The sequence below is a fragment of the Hippopotamus amphibius genome, chromosome 4 (genome assembly GCF_030028045.1).
Source record: "Hippopotamus amphibius kiboko isolate mHipAmp2 chromosome 4, mHipAmp2.hap2, whole genome shotgun sequence".
Classification (NCBI taxonomy): Eukaryota; Metazoa; Chordata; class Mammalia; order Artiodactyla; family Hippopotamidae; genus Hippopotamus; species Hippopotamus amphibius.
Window position 1 is genome coordinate 47,608,351 of NC_080189.1, and position 13,854 is coordinate 47,622,204.

The window sequence follows — 13,854 nt, forward strand, 5'->3', positions numbered from 1 at the left end:
TTTCACTCATCATTGACTTCATCAGGGTCTGCTTCCCAGGAACCAGAATACTCAGGCCTGCTCAGGTACCATGTCTCTCACTCACTTCCTTAGAGAAAACTGGGTAAAGACTAATTCTCAATACCTACCTTCACACCAGTCACTGAAATATGCTGCCCTAAAAGCCTTCTCAGGCAAAGATAAGTACTGTTTTCTAAAACTATGGCTTATGTTCCTCTTATTACCTCTTATATTGAGGACTTCCTTCCCAGGGATGAATCTAGACCCTTTATTGGATAACAGGAATCCCATGGCCTTATCTCAACACCCACACAAGTTACTCATTGGCTAGAAAACCTCTTGGGATGAACTTGAGTACACAATCAACACTCCTGGAGTTAGATATTATTGGTGATATTTTAGCCCTTTGCAAGAGTGTCATTTATACCTTACACCATCTCCCTTCACTGAAACAGAAGAATCAATTCCTAAGAATCTGAGAAATGAAAAGGGTCTCTGAAAACACCTAGTCCAACCAGCTCATTTTACAGACAAGGAAACCAATCCCAGACAGATTAAGTGACCTACCTAAGGTCACACAGGAAGTACAAACAATAGAGTTGGGAAGAAAACTATGTCTTTCTAACACAGTCCCTCCTAGCATAACAATCTCCAAAACCTGACTCCCATTGCTAGAAAGCTATCCTGGTATAGTACAGCAGCATCTTCTCCCTTACGGCTCAGCTTCCATGATTATGTCTGGTGTGAACACTCTCCAAATCCACCACAACTCTCAAGTAGAAGGAGTTCAACATATCCTCAATTACCACATTTTATCAAATTTAGGACCCCGTCTGTATTAGTCTGGGTTCTCCAGAGAAACAGAACCAATAATATGTATATATATCCATATGTGATTTATTACAAGGGATTGGCTCATGCAATTATAGAGGCTGAGATATTGCAAGATCTGCAGTCAGCAATCCTGGGAATCAGGAGAGCCAATTTGTAATTTCAGTCCAAAAGTCCGCAGGCTTGAGACCCAAGAAGAGCCAGTGTTTCAGTGAGACTGAGAAAACAGGAAAAGACCAATGTCCCAGCTCAACAATCAAGCAGGAAGAGTTACCCCTTACCCAGCCTTTTTGATCTATTTAGGTCTTTGACTGATTGGATGAGACCCAGTCAAATTAGGGAAAGCAATCTACTTTACTTAGTCTACCAATTCAAATGTTAATCTCATCCAGAAACACCCTCAGACACACCCAGAATAATGTTTGATCAAACGTCTGGGCACCCCATGGCCCAGGCAAGTTGACACACAAAATTAACCATCACATACCATCAATTTTAAGATAAACTAAAATATTTGCATATGATGTGACCGATAAGGCTTAATTTCCAAAATACACAAATAGCTCCTATAACTCAATAACAAAAAACAAGCAATCAAAAAATGGGCAGAAGATCTAAATGAAAAGATGCTCAACATGGCCAATTATCAGAGAAATGCAAATCAAAACTGCAATGAGGTATCACCTCACACCAGTCAGAATGGTCATTATTAAAAAGTCTATGAATAATAAATGCTGGAGAGGGTGTGGAGAAAAGAGAACCCTGCTACACTGATGGTAGGAATGTAAACTGGTGCAGCCACTATGGGAAACAGTATGGAGGTTCCTTAAAAAACTAAAAATAGAGTTACCATACGATCTAGCAATCCCACTCCTGGGCATATATCTGGAAAAAACTCCAGTTAAAAGATACATGCACCCTTATGTTCACAGCAGCACTATCTACAATAGCCAAGACATGGAAGCAACCTAAATGTCATCCACAGATGAATGGGTAAAGAAGATGTGGTGTGTACACACACACACACACACACACACACAGGACTACTACTCACCCATAAAAAAGAATGAAATAATTCCATGTGCAGCTACACAGATGGACCTAGAGATTATCATACTAAGGGAAGTAAATCTGACAGAGAAAAACAAATATCATATGATATCACTTATATGTGAAATCTAAAATATGATACAAATGAACTTAACAGAAACAGACTCACAGCTGTAGAAAACAAACTTATGGTTACCAAAGGGGAAAGGGGTGGGGGAGGGATAAATTAGGAGTTTGGGATTAGCACATACAAACTTCTATATAGAAAACAGATAAACAACAAGGTCCTGCCGTATAGCACAGGGAACTATATTCAGTATCTCCTAAACACTTATAATGGAAAAGAATATGAAAAAATATATATATATGACTGAATCACTTTGCTATACACCAGAAACTAACACATTGTAAATCAACTATACTTCAATTAAAAAAAAACAAACTTAAAAAATAACCTGCCCATTAAGCAGTGACATGATACTTGTTCTCAGATGATTCCTGACTTCGGAGTTGCTGGAATGTGGGAAAAAAAAATGCCTAAAAATTGAAAAAATGTGGTATAAATTAGGTTTATCTTACAGGAATCTGAAAAATGTTTAATAGCCCAAACGCACGCGCACGCATACACACACACACACACACACACACACACACACACAGAGCACAGCTGCAGTACATTTTAAAAGTAGCTTGTAAACGATAATAGTAACTGAAACAATACCGCCTCTTTAACAGGTTCTGTGTTTATCTAGGAAAAGTTATAATCACACTAGAAGAGGTTTAATTATTTTGTTCTATAGTTTGTAACTATAAAAACTATGACCAAGAAAAACTTTGCTTTAAAGCATAAAGTTCCTAGAATTTCAGAAGGCATGTTAAGAGACCACAGAAGTCTCATTCCTATTATCTGAAATTTAATGGCAAAGCAATGGAGAGTCCAGAGTAGTGTAGAGACACACTGCTCTTTCATGGTGTAGTCTTTGGAAGCTCAGATACAGCTCAGGAATGATGGATGAACTGCATGAGAAAGAGGCATGGATGATGAAGAGGCCATTAATCTACTTCCTGTTTTAAATTAATCTGCTGTTACCTTGCTTTGGGGTGATGGCTAATTTTAATGTATCAACTTGACTGGTCTACCAGATGCCCAGATAGCTGGTAAAACATTATTTCTGGGTGTATCTGTGAGGGGGTCTCTGGGAGATATTATTAGCATTTCGATCAGCAGACTGAGTGAAGATTGCCATTACCAACATGGGTGGACATCATCCAATCTAATGAGGGCCTGAATAGTACAGAAAGGCAGAGGAAGGGTGAATCTGCTCTCTCTGCCTGAGCTGCGACATCCATCTTCTCCTGCCCTGGGACACTGGCACTCCTCATTCTTGGGCTTTTAGACTCAGACCAGGAGTCGCACCATCCACCACCCTTGGATTCTCAGGCCTGTAAACTCAGACTGAATTGTGTTACCAGCCTTCCTGGTTCTCCAGTTTGCACAGAGCAGATTGTAGGACTTCAGTCTCCATAACTGCTTGAGCCAATTCCTATCATAAATCTCCTCGCATGTATACATATGGTTCTGTTTCTCTGGAGAACCCTAATACACTTGAAAATGATAAAATATTCAAGGCAACAAAAGAGCAAATGAAAACCATGAGTCTGTACCAGTCCCTGATCCATCCAATTACCATTAGACTATCTTCCTGTCCAACCTACTCCCTTTTTTCTGCCATTCCTTACTAGGGATGGAATGTGGTATCAGCCAAACTCCCTGCTTGAAAGATGAGACACGAAACTTGAAGGAACAGGGGAAAGTTTTAGCTCGTATAAGCTACCGGAACCAGGGATGGACTAGGAGGATAAAGTATTTAAATGCCAATTTCACACATTTTGTACTATTTTGTATTATTTCACTATAGAAGGTATAGTGGACATTTATTTTTGGCAACCCAGCACCCACCTCCCACATTTCTGTTCCTGAAAACCCCCCTTTCCACACTCTATCCATGTAGTTTGGGTTGGGCTGACTAGCTCCAGGGTGGGCATGTGATTCAGGCTTAAAAGGAGCTTCACATCCCCTTTCCTCAATGACAGGTTACAAGACAGGCAAGTGACCCAACCAGAAATAATTCTGAGATTTTTGCTGGGAAAGGTGGAAAGAAATGCAGACTACCTCTCTTTTTCCTTTGGTCTCAAGGAGGTTTGCCTGGAGCTGCTGGCAGTCATTTTGCCACCACATGGACCTAAATATGATTTACACATACAAGGAAAGCAGATGGGAGGATTTGAGGGAGGCAGGGAAAGAAAGCAAATCTAGATGACTATTTCTGAACACTTCAATCAGACTGTGTCATACTTGTAGGTAAGATACCTTCTAGACTTCTCAGTTACATGGACTAATAGATGTCCATTTTTCACTTCAACCCTGAGTTGGATTTTTCTGTAAATACAATATTTCTAAGGTATCACATGATTATCTCACTAGATGCAGAAAAAGCATTTGACAGAATCTAACACCCTATCATTATAAAAACTCTTTTAAAAATCTAGGTATAGAAGGGAACTTCTTCAACCTGACAAAGGCATATACAAAACACCCACAGCTAACATCATACTCAATGACAAAAGACTGGATGCTTTTCCGGAGATCAGGAACAAGATAAAGATGCTTGCTTTCACCACTTCTATTCAACACTGTATTGGAGGTTCTAGCCAGGGAAATTAGGGTACAAAATGATAATAAAAGGCATCTAGATTGGAAGGGAAGAAGCAAATCTACCACTACTTGCAGACATGTTCATGTATATTAAAAAAACAAAACAAAAAAAAGGAATCCACTTAAAAAACTATTAGAATAAATGAGTTCAACAAAGTTGCAAGATATGAGACCAATATATATATATCAATTGTGCTTCTATACAGTTGCAATGAACAATCTGAAAATGAAATTAAGAAAATAATTTCATTTATAATATCAAAAAGAACAAAACAGGAATAAACTTAACAAAAGAAGTATAAAACTTATACTCTGAGAATTACAAAACATTATTTAAAGAAATTAAAGATCTGAAGATCATTACTGCAAAACTGTTACCAGCTTGGTTTTTTCTCACATAGTGCAAATGTCTTTTTATACTTAATTGACAGCAATTGTTTGCAAAATTCATTTTTCGGTTCAAGTAATATTGATTACATATTTTTTCTATGAGCACAATTTTCTTTAAAAATTGCACTTATATTTGGGTCTGTAATGACATAGCTCATGTTAATTTTGCACTATATTTTCTTCCTTTTTTACTTCACAAGTCACCATTTTTAAATCAAAATTTCTAAATAGAGATGCCCTTATTTCTTTAAAGATCCAAACCAAAAAAGTGATTACTTGTGAGTCATATCCATGTCTAAAAAGTACTGTAGCTTCCCTTATTTTTTAGTCAGCCGTCTTGTGACAAGTAGCTCATCCAAACACATCATTTAAAAAAAACAAAACAAAACTATTCCATTTAAAAGACACAAATTTTTTAGTATTTATTTTTAAATTTATGCACAGTGAAATTTCTTCTTTGGTTAACAGTTCTTTGTTTTGATAAATGCATAGTCCTCTAACAACTACCATCATAATCAAGATACAGGAAAATTTCATTATCCTCCCCTTAAAATTCCTTTGTGCTACCCCTTTGTAGCCAAGCCCTCCCCCCAAGACTTTACCCCGGCCAACCACTGCTATGTTTTCAATTTAAGTTGAAAATATTTTCTAATTTTCTTGGAGACTTCTTCTTTGACCCGTAGGTTATTTAAAAGTATACTGTTTAATTTCCTGATGTTTGGAATTTCCTACATCCTTCTATTATTGATTTCTAGTTTACTCTTCGTAAAGACACAGAACATTCTTTTAAATTTGGCCAGGTTTCTACTATGCCCAGGATAGGGTCGATTGTGAATATTCCATGTGCATTTGAAAAAATGTAGTACTCTGCTGCTATTTGGGAGACTCTTCTATATTGTCAATTAGGTCGAGTTGGTTGATTTAGTGTTCAGATCTTCTGTATCTTTGGGTGATGTACTGTCTACTTGTTCTATGGATTACTCAAAGAAGAACGCTGAAGTTTCCAAGTTTAATTGTAGATCTATTTCTCCTTTCAGTTCTATCAGTTTTTGCTTCATATATTTTTACAATACGTTTTTAGTTGGATACACTGTAGAGAACCACAGGGGACACAGAGGACATTGACTTGGAATCACAATTCTGAGAGCGCGTGACCAGCTACATGGCTGCAAGCAGTTCTGAAAGCAGAACTAGTCTCAAGGGAAACCGACTGAGATAAAGCAGTCATATAGCCCGATGGCTCCAGGCTCCAGCTCCGAGTTAAGGATTAACTATCTCCCCTAGCAGTCATAAAAAACAAGGTGTTCTGCTTTTTTCTCTAATTGAAGCATATACCTTGCAGTGTCCATTATCGTGATTTATAATCCAGGATGCTAGAATGCTTTTTCTCAATAAATACACTATGGAAATCAGAGCTCGGGACTCTTGACTGGCTTGGTCTTGAGTCAACTGACCCCATGCTTTCCTATACTCTTGTGTGAATTTTCTTAATTCTGCTGTGCCACTCACATTCAGGTTCGTTCTTGTGGATGAGATCTCCACAATATACATTTAGGATTCTTGTCTTTTTTCATGAATTGATCCTTTTATAATTATGCAATGTCTTCTTTATCCCTTGCAATTTACCGTTGTGAGGTCTACTTTGTCGAATATTAATATAGTCAATTCAGCTTTCTTCTGATTAGTATTTGCATGGTATACCTTTTCCTATTTTTTTTTAACTCTTTAAAAAGACTTAAAATTTTTAGAGCAGTTATAGGTTTAAAACAAAATTGAGAGGGAGGTACAAATTCCCAACATGCCCCCTGCCTCCATATCTGCATAGCCTTCCCTATTATCAACATCACTCACTAGAATGGTACTTTTTTTTACCATTTACATTGACACACCATGATCTACCTTAGTCCATGGTTTACCTTCGTGTTCATTCTTGATGTTGTATATCCTATGGATCTGGACAAATGTATGATAATATATACCCGCCTTATTTATCTCCCACAACAATCACCCCCCCACCCCCTCAACCACTTACCTTTTTACTGTCTTCATAGTTTTGCCTTTTCCAGAATGCCGTGTAATTGGAATTAATTCAGTATGTAGCCTTTTCAGACTGACTTCTTTCACTTGGTAATACACATTTAAGGTTCATCCAGGTCTCTTCATGGCTCAATAGTTTGTCTTTTAAGCGTTTAATAATATTCCACTTTCTGTATGTACTACAGTTTATCCATTCACCTACTAAAAGACATCTTGGTTGCTTCCAAGTTTTGGCAACTATGAATAAAGCTGTCATAAAGATTCTTGTGCGGGTTTTTGTGTGAACGTAAGTGTTTGTGTAGACCTAAGTTTTTGATTCCTTTGGATAAATAGCAAGGAGTGTGATTACTGAATCATATGGTAGGAGTATCTAGTTTTGTAAGCAACCACCACACTGTTCTAAAGAGGCTATCACACTTTGCATTCCCATCAGCAATGTTTGAGAGTTCCTGTTGCTTCACATCCTTGTTAGCAGTCGGTGGTGTGAGTGTTCTGGATTTTGTCCATTCTAATAGGCATGTAGTGGTATCTCATCGTTGCTTTAATCTGCATTTCCCTGATGACATATGATGTGGAGCTACTTTTCCTATTCCTATTTGCCATCTGTATATCCTTTTGGTGATGTGTGTCTGTTAGGGTCTCTCACCCATTTTCAGACTGGGTTCTCTGTTCTCTTATTGTTGAGTTTTAAGAGTTTTTTGTATATTTTGGATAACAGTCCTTTTATTCAATGTGTCTTTTACAAATATTTTCTCTTAGTCTGTGATTTGTCTTCTAATTCTCTTGATATTGTCTTTCACAGAGCAAAAGTTTTTAACTTTAGTGAAGTCCAGCTTATCAATTATTTATTTCATGGATTGTGTCTTTGGGATTGTATCTAAAAAGGCATCGAAATACCCAAGGTCATCTAGGTTTTCTCCAAAGCTATCTTCTAAGAGTTTTATACTTTTGCATTTTACATTTAGATCTGTGATCCATTTTGAATTAATTTTGGTGAAGGGTGTAAGGTCTGTGTCTAGACTAATTTTTCTGCATATAGAAGTCCAGCTGTTCCAGTACTATTTGTTGAAGACACTATCTTTGCTCCATTGTACTGCCTTTGCTCCTTTGTCAAAGATCAGTTGATTGTATTTATGCAGGTGTACTTCAGGGCTTTCTATTTTGTTACACTGATCTATTTGTCTATTATTTTACCAGTGCCACACTATGTTGACTACTGTAGCTTTACAGTAAGTCTTGGGACTTCCTAGGTGGTGCAGTGGTTAAGAATCTGCCTGCCAATGCAGGGGACACAGGTTTGATCCCTGCTCCAGGAAGATACCACATGCCTCGGAGCAACTAGGCCCGTGTACCACAGCTATTGAGCCTGTGTGCCACAACTACTGAAGCCCATGTGCCTAGAGCTTGTGCTCCACAACAAGAGAAATCACCACAATGAGGAGCCAGCGCACCACAATGAAGAGTAGCCCCTGCTCTCTGCAACTAGAGAAAGCCCATGTGCAGCAACGAAGACCCAATGCAGCCAATAAATAAATAAGTAAATAAATTTAAAAAAAAAGTCTTGAAGTCAGGAAGCGTCAGTTCTTCAACTTTGTTCTTCTCCTTCAATATCATGTTGGCTATTCTGGGTCTTTTACCTTGCCCCACCCCCCCCCAATAAACTTTAGAATGAGTTTGTTGACATCTATAAAATAACTTGCTGGGATTTTACAGTGGGGTTGCATTGAATTTATAGATCAAGTTGGGAAGAACTGATATCTTGACAACACTGAGTCTTTCCATCCATGAACATGGAATATCTCTCCATTTATTTAAAGCTTCTTTGATTTCATTCACCAGTTTGGTAGCTTTCCTCATATAGATCTCGCCTATATTTTGTTAGATTTATACCTAAGTATTTCATTTTGGGGGGATGCGAAGGTAAAGATATTGTGTTTTGAATTTCAAATTCCATTTGTTCATTGTTAGTATACAGGAAAGCAATTGACTTTTGCACTTTAACCTTGTACCCTGCAACCTTCCTATAATCACTTATTAGTACCAGTTTTTTGGTCAGTTCTTTCAGATTTTCTACATAGGTAATCATATCATCGGGGAACAAAGACAGTTTTATGTCTTCCTTCCAAATCTGTATGCTTTTTTGTTTGTTTGTTTTGGCTGTTCCACGTGGTATGCATGAGCTTACTTTCCTGACCAGGGACAGAACCCGTGCCGCCTGTGTTGGGAGCATGGAGTCTTAACCACTGGACCACTAGGGAAGTCTGTACACTTTTAATCTGTATACTTCTAATTTTCCGAATTTGTATACTTTTAATTTCCTTTTCTTGCCTTATTGTATTAGAAAGGACTTCCAATATGAGGTTAAAAAGGAGTGGTGAGGGGGAACATCCTTGCTTTGTACCTGATCTTAGTGGAAAAGTTTCTAGGTTCTCACCATTAAGTATGATGTTAGCTGTAGGGTTTTTGTAGCTAGTCTTTATCAAAGTTGAAAAGTTCTCTATTCCTAGTTTACAGAGTTTTTATCATGAATGGGTAATTTGCCAAATGCCTTTTCTGCATCTATTGATATGATTGTGCTGTTTTTCTGTTTTAGTCTGTTGATGTGATAGATTACATTAATTGATTTTTAAATGTTGAACAAGCCTTGCATATCCCAGATAAATTCTAATTGGTCATGCTGTACAATCTTTTTATATTTTTTGGATTCGATTTGCTAATATTTTGCTGGGAATTTTTACATCTGTTCATATACACCTTTACTTTCAATCTTTCCTTATCTGTGTATTTAAAGCAGGCTTCCCATAGACAGCATAGAGATTGATCTTTTTTTTTTTTGACAATGTCTTTTAATTCACTGTTTAGACCACTTACACTTAATAGATTATCAATATGGTTGGAATTAGGGACAACGTTTTATTACTTTTGATTGTTTCCTGTTTTGTTTTGAGGGGGGCACAGGGTTACTTTGTTCCTCCCTTTACTGCCTTCTCTCAGATTATAGGATTCCATTTTAATTTATCTATTGCAGTTTTTACAATATCTCTTGGTATTTTTTCACTAGTTGCTCTAGGGCTTATGAAATACATATCTAACTTTCAGCCTATTTAGTATTAATATTTTATCACTTCAAGTAAAACATACAAACCTAAAACCACATAAGTCCTTTTAGCCTTCTCACTTGTTATAGGTATCATATATATTATATATACATACAATGAACAATCTACCCCCACTGACAATGTTATAGCTTTTGCTTCCACTAGTCATAAACATTTTAAAGAATTAAAAGGAGAAAAACAGTCTATTATATTTATCCAGATATTTATCATTTCTGTTGCTCTTCCTTTAATCCTGATGTTCTAACTTCCCCCATTACCATTTCCCCTCGGCTAAAGAACTGCCTGTAGCATTTCTTTATTATAATTTTCCTTCATCTAAGGATATTTTTATTCTGCCTTAACTCTTGAAGAGTATATCACTGGATACAGAATTCTGTGTTGACAATTCTTTTCTTTCAGCACTTTAAAGATGTTGTTCCACTTTCTTCTAGCCTCTATGCTTGCTGAAAAGAAATCCCAGATATTGAAATTGTTGTTTCCCTATATGTATTGTGCCTTTCTACTCTTGCTGCTTTTGACATTTTTTTTTTAGCTTTCAGTAGTTTCATTATGTTGTGTGTGGGTATGTCTTTCTTTGAGTTTATACTGGTTGGAGTTTGCTGAGCTTCTTGAATCTATAAATTTGTAGCTTTTACCCAATTTGGGAAATTTTCAGTTATTATTTTTCCAAACCCCTTTTCTTCACCAATTTCTTTCTCCTTTCCCCTTCTTCTTTCTCCAGTGCCAGAATGTTAGACCTTTTGTTATTGCCCCACAAGTCTCTGCGGTTTTATTCATTGTTTTTTCCAATTTTTTTCTCTCTGTTCTTCACACTAGATAATTTCTATTGATTTATTCAAGTTCACTGATTCTTTCCTGTGTCATCTGCATTCTACTGAGCCCATCCACTGAATGGTTTTTTAAAATTTTTCAGATATTGTACTTTTTAGTTCTAAAATGTCCTTTTAGTCCTTTTTAATAGTTTATATTTCTCTGCCAAGAATCTTTATCTTTGTTTGCTTCAAGAGTGTTGATCTTTATCATGTTAATTGCTCAAGTTTTGTCTTCCCTCCCCAGTCTGCCTGTTATACTTCTCAGAGTCTTCAAGCACTTGCTTTTAGTACTTTGTTCTGAGTTTTTAATTGTAATCAGTGGGAGAGAGGTTACAGTGAGCTTACTCTATTTTGGCCTAATGACGACACTCAAATAGAACAAGTAGTGGGATGTCCACTAAATGAAATGTCAGTCTCATGTTAGGGTACCTCATTCTGCCTGTAAACCCATCATAGCTTTTTCAGAACTTTTGCTGATTAGGTGTTATGGGAAACCAGAAGTTTACAATCCTACTGCTAAAAAAAGAGAGCACAGATTAAAAATAAAACATTTACACACTGTGAATTTTAAAAAATCCATAATGAAATGTTTCCATTTAGAAATGCAGAAAAACATGAGCAGGAGCTATTTAAATCCATTACATGGGACTTCCCTGGTGGTTCAGCAGTTAAGACTCCAGGCTTCTACTGCAAGGGGCATGGGTCCAATCCATGGTCAGGGAACTAAGATCCCACATGCCATGCACTGTGGCCAGAAATAAATAAATGTTTTTAAAGTTTTTAAAAATTCAATACAGAAACTTAAGTCAAAAGTAAAGAAAAAAGTGAAGGAAAGGGGCTTTTTCATCAACCATTAGAAGAAAAAACTAGTGACTATAATTAAGTAGGTATAGAACAAGAGAAGCAAAAGGGCTGAATAAGTCCCTAACTTCTTTTGGCTTTATTTTCCTTTTCCACAGAATTAAAGCTTGAGTTTAATAGTCTCTAGTAGTCTCCTTCAGCTTTCAAAACCTGTAAACCTCTATCTTAACACAAAGCAACAAGAAACAATTCTTTCTTACAATCCTGAGCAAGTAACTAATGTCAAGAAACCAAAGGAAGATTAAATTTCTTGATAGGATTGACAATCTTTCTGAAGTGGTGAGTCAAGGCTTAATTTATTCACCATAAATTATGGTTGCTGTGTTCATAACCCATATAATTATATGATGATTGTAACTCATATATTATGAATATTATGTAGATATGTTAATAGTGAAAAAAAGCTACCATTTTAAAATTGAAACAAACCACAGTTACTGACCTGTGATCTCCGTGGCCTTGGTGTTGTCCACTGTGCAGCCCTGGGTGCCCAGCCATACCCTACCTCATCAGAACCCTCCATCATAAGTAAGCTTCCCTCAGGGAGCTCCAGACAGGACACAGTCAGTAAGAGTTTTGCTACAGCTGGGGAGGAAGGAAGGCATCCCTAATAGTAACAGATAATAACCAAGCATTAGCTAAATTATAGGCTCCTTAATTTACCATTAATTAGTTCAGAAAGCATTTTTTTGAGCACTTATAACTTTCCAAGCTTGGAGATTTAGAAAAAAGAAAATCCCAGCTCTCAAAGAATGACAGTCTTCTGGGGAGTCAGGCATGCAGATGGTGAGGAGACTAACTATAACTGCAATATATGATGTCAAATTCTCTTTAAAATCTTCTGTTAGTCACCTCTTCTCTGTGCTTTGGCTACCAAACTAGGTATTTGCTATATTTATTTATATTCTAGGCAATGCCCTCTAATATGTCCCACTGTCACCTTACTCAAAAAAATAGAGTTAGGAAACTTCGGTTCAAGTTCAGACTCAAAACATCCAGATGTGCCATCTTGAGCACATCACTTAAGTCCTTTGGGCATTATTTTCCAGTTTATAAACAGCGAGAGATTGACTAAACTGAGTATTCAAGGTTTAATATGTCATCTTCCTTCAGACTACACTGTTTCTCTTAACAAACCAGCATTCTCTTGTCATCCTAACTCCAAGCCTGAGGGTCACTTCTGGCCCATTCCTCCAGGTCAGTAGCTAAATCCTACCCAATCACCCTCATTTCTACTTCTGGCTTCAAACATCATTTGAATGGCTTCAAACACCATTTATTTCTACTTCAAACACCAGGGCATGAAGTCATAGAAAGGACACAGAGTCAGGCAGACTTGGCTCAAGACTTATTTGCCATATTATTCTAAGAAAAGTATTTATCATGTGAACTTTGGTTTATTCGTCTGTAAAATAGGGAACAATGCCCCCCCCTTCCCTTCCCACATCATCTTGCCCTTGTATTTCAGCTTTCCCTCTTCCCTTATCATGTTTCAGATGGCTGAATCTTCCTGAAGTACTGCTTCTACCTGTTCTTTCCTCCTATTTAGAAACCCCCAGAGATTCCCTACAAAAGAAATTCTAAACTCCCATGCTTGGCTTGGTTTAATAATCTAATCCCATCCTAACAAGACCCCAGTATATGCTCCTGCTCCCAGAAAAGAATCCTCCTTTTTAGTTCTGCTGGTTTCTTCATTGAGGTTTCCTTCTGTGGGGAAAACCTTACTCCCTCTGTCCAGGTCGATCCCACACACACTTTGGTCCCTCCTCTGCCATGAAGTTTTCCCGAACCACTTCTGAAAAAGGATTCTCTACATTTTTCTCGACAAAGGTATGCTTGTCTCCTCAAGTTTTACACCTTCCTCACTTTCTTACTTTCTTCTCTCTCAGTTTTTGGCGGCTTATATTGGCCTCAGAAGTTGAAGGGCTGGACTCCATCCAAGTTGTAAATACTGGCCAGCAGAGGCAGAATAGCAATAGGACATCTGTGATGTCAACCTGGATGACCAAAGACTAACATTACAACTGGTCAGGGGTGC

General features: G+C 37.3%; 1 protein-coding gene across 5 annotated transcripts in view; it reads right to left on the reverse strand.

Moving 5' to 3' along the window:
• The window catches only part of PLEKHA8 (pleckstrin homology domain containing A8), a 64,163-nt gene that overhangs the window by 42,954 nt on the left and 7,355 nt on the right, over positions 1-13,854 (reverse strand). The window contains exon 2 of one of the 5 annotated variants that reach the window (XM_057732713.1): positions 12,259-12,423. The exons of the other annotated variants lie outside the window; for them this stretch is intronic. The gene's annotated coding sequence lies outside the window, so the exon portion shown is untranslated. The remainder of the gene's footprint in view (positions 1-12,258; positions 12,424-13,854) is intronic. 5 annotated transcript variants of the gene reach the window in all.